At 35.0% G+C, this 3,636-nt stretch overlaps 1 long non-coding RNA gene across 1 annotated transcript; it reads left to right on the top strand.

Moving 5' to 3' along the window:
- Positions 1-352: 352 nt before the first annotated feature.
- LOC147524423 (uncharacterized) lies at positions 353-1,633 on the top strand. The gene is made up of 4 exons (XR_015196952.1): positions 353-445; positions 524-771; positions 1,162-1,333; positions 1,427-1,633. It is a non-coding gene; the product is annotated as an uncharacterized LOC147524423 (long non-coding RNA).
- The last annotated feature ends 2,003 nt before the right edge of the window (positions 1,634-3,636 follow it).

The raw sequence follows: 3,636 nt of genomic DNA, 5'->3' as shown, positions 1-3,636 counted from the left end.
CAAGATAATAATAAATGTGCTTCTTTTTTCCCACCGAAAATGGATTGGACTGTTTTTTAGACCCCAGCGTCCAACTCAACCAGCACCCCCTGTTGTTTGGAAGTGAGTCATCATAGTTTTGCCCAATGATGATATATTAATTTGAGCAGTGGTGCTTTTGATTTGATTCTCTTCTGGGGCGTAGGGATACGGTAAAAATTCTCTTTTGAGCACTCTAGACCCTATGGCCATGTTCATGTTCTGCATTGACACTGGCCCCAAGCCTCCAACTATGCAGCTATATGTTGCATCTCGTGCTGAAGCTGGAAATGTTCACATACAAGGAGCTTTCACATTATGCTATATGTTGCATCTCATGCTGAAGGCCTGCAGTTGGAAATGTTCACATACATGGAGCTTTCAAATTATTCTATTTCTCTTTACTTCTCGTGACACACTTGACTTGGTACGACTAAAAAAAATGTTACATATTTTTCACATACTATTTTATCTTTTTATTTACTGACCAATAATATGTTTTCAGTTAGTCTCATCACTTCTACCTTGCAGTCGATAGACTTCGCTTCAAATTGGTATTTCTTCTCACCCCCGCTCTTTCTCTCCATTTATATATATAACTTATGTTAAATTTGATAGGAGACTTTGTCATATTTATTAGGAGTTGCAGGACGTCGAGCGGTCCCAATGATTCTGTGCTACAGTTCACGTGACGAACTTGATGTTGTTTGCTCGACTATTTCTAACCTTCCTTATATTTCCTTGGCTTCTCTGGTAAATTATGTGACCCTTTTTTTTGTTTAGGACCAAGGGTATCATACGTAAAAGAGATTTCATCTCATCTATAATAATAATGGAGGGGAGAAATACTCATGGCAAGGTTTATTATTTTTCTTCAATCTTCTTTATATTATTTTATATATAACGTTAAGCTTAAAAGCCTTTAAGACCTTAAGCCATATTCGATTTTTGTTCCATGTGGCAAGCCATGCTAGGGGGAAAGAAGAAGGGTCTATGAACAAATGGTAGCATACTAGTAGGTAGTCCTTGGATTTTCGTACTGTTTAATATTATCTCAATCACTCAATGTTTAAATGTGAACAGTCTAAAACCTGTCCCTTCTAATCAACTCATTATGGTAATTGTTTTTTTTCCTCGATATAGAGGAGCAATTGGTCTATTTGATGTGAAGTGGAGAGGAAGTTGTAGGTTGAGGTTCAAATATATTAGACGAGGAATGCTAAGGATAGCCTCTTCAACTCGAGGGTTGGAGCTACCCTATTTAAATACACTATTATTGGTGATTCCAGGAAAGACACCTACTAAATTCCAAAGGGTAACGTAGTAAGTTATCAAACCTGCTGTGTTTTCCTTTTTATTTCAGTTCAAGGTTGGATTTTGTGCTGAAATTTGATGTTGTATGATGTAGGTTCCACTTAAAACTCTTCCTATTGGCGACAACTGTAGAGTGAAGGATCTTGAAGACACACCATGGATGTGATCTCTCTCTCTCTCTCTCTCTCTCTCTCTCTCTCTCTCTCTCTCTCTCTCTCTCTCTCTCTCTCTCTCTCTCTCTCTCTCTCTCTCTCTCTCTCTCTCTATATATATATATATATATATATATATATATATATAACTGGTTGTGTGTTGTTATATTTTAAAGTGCATTTTGCAATTCAAATTGAATTATGCTTGTTTTTTATGCGAAGTAGTAGAACAGAATAACTAGTGTGATCAATGTATGAAATGGTAATGAATAACTAGTTATGTTTGAAGGTAAAAAGTGGTATGTTCTAAATATACAATGAGTCGTTGATATAAGAATCTATTTGCTTTTGTGTCTTTCTCTCCTGATTTGTTTATAAAGTGGCTTGAGAACTAGGGTGTGTTTGATTGCATGAGGGAATTTGCACCATTGAATCCCACATTTTAGTGCAATTCTCAAGAGATAGGAATCGTATATAGGCAGGTATGGGAAACGTTGGGCACGTTATTTCTTAGCTTGATAGATCATTTTGTTGTCGTTCGGTGTATTGTGTAGGGTATCGATTTTATGAAGGGAAAAACAAAAAGGCCAAAAGAATTGCTTCCCAATCAGATGAGTCATGCTCACCTCAAGCTCCTCATCAAGGTAAAACTTAAACCCCACTCTCCATTTTCTCAATTTTCAACTCGTAAAGTTACTACACGGTTTTCTTTTTATGCACCGATTTTATGTAATCATTGTTTATGTCGTCGAGATATGGGAGTAGACAACAAATGCTCTATCTTTAGGGGATGGTGGTGGTGGTCAAGTATTTAATTAATTGCATGAATTTAATTAGTATGATTGTTTTTCTAAGTTCATTATTTGTTTTGTGAATTTTTTGGAATTAGATGGGCTTTGTGGATCGGCACTAGGATTTATATTGAGTGAAGCCATCGTCCCTAATGCTTGTTATTGCATTTTGAAGATTCGGGATTGCTTGGAAAATCGTATAGAAATTTGTAACCCTAAAAACTCTTATGAAGTTATATATATGGTTCAATAAATATAATATTTTTTTCAAGTGTTTGTTTGTGTTTATTTTACTTGTCAAATGGAATGAAAAAACATTGGTAATTTTATTTGCTTCTATATGAAACTAGGAGGTGCAGGTTTAGGGCAGAAAAAAAAATTAAAATAATGTTTTTACCATATCAACACATTAGTAACGGTTGTAAACCGTTGCAAAGCAAAAAATAAATATTAAAGCATCATCAATAATTGTTAAAAATCAAGCTATGCAACGCTTTTTAACCGTTAGTAATTGTCACTTTGCAACGGTTAATAATCGTTGGAAAATTTGGTTTGCAACGCTTTTTAACCGTTAGTAACTGTCACTCTGCAACGGTTAATAACCGTTGGAAATTTCTGTTTGCAATGCATATTAACCGTTGCAAAAAATTGCAACACTTTACCTACGCCATATTTGCAATGCTAAAAAAGCGTTGCGAAAATTATTAGCAACGCTTTTTTGCTGTAGCAAATAGCCTCCCTTTGGCTTTCTGACTCCATAAGATTTTGAATTTTGGGAGTTCTAACTTTGCTTTTGTTTATTTTGAAATCGACTCCTTTTGATTTTGAACTTTTGGGAGATTTCGATATTTGAATTTTTTTTTTTTTTTTCTTTTGAAGATTCTAACTATTATGTTTTTGTACTAGACTTTCTCTTCTCTTTTTTACATATCATTAGCTGGGTAAGCTTTTTATTGTGTGTGTTGTAACGGTTCAGGGATTGATGGCGAAGAAGTAAAAAGGCTTTTAGAAATTGGTGAAGGCTCAAGGGGGGAAACTAGAGGAAAAATTATCTTTTTAGGTTTTTAACGTTTATTTGGCTATATCGATCCAAAAAAAGTCTAAATTCTCTCCTAGGATATGGCGTGGTGATCAAACAAGTGGACGTGTTATCTCTCTATCTGGACATCCTTGTGTCATCACTCAATAATCATTCAGATGAGGCTTTTGACTAGATTCTCACAGGATATGGAACTTAACTGTTCTAACCTTGGTCTCGGAAACTCGCTACTATATACAATCAAATACTGATGCATGCCATTCATGAAAAGATGCAGAAACTATTGTATGTATATTAGTTTGAGTTCGAAAAACGAATATTT

This window comes from Coptis chinensis, chromosome 1, assembly GCF_015680905.1.
Source record: "Coptis chinensis isolate HL-2020 chromosome 1, ASM1568090v1, whole genome shotgun sequence".
Classification (NCBI taxonomy): Eukaryota; Viridiplantae; Streptophyta; class Magnoliopsida; order Ranunculales; family Ranunculaceae; genus Coptis; species Coptis chinensis.
Note: the sequence above shows the minus strand (reverse complement) of the source record. Positions and strands in the feature narration are given on the sequence as shown.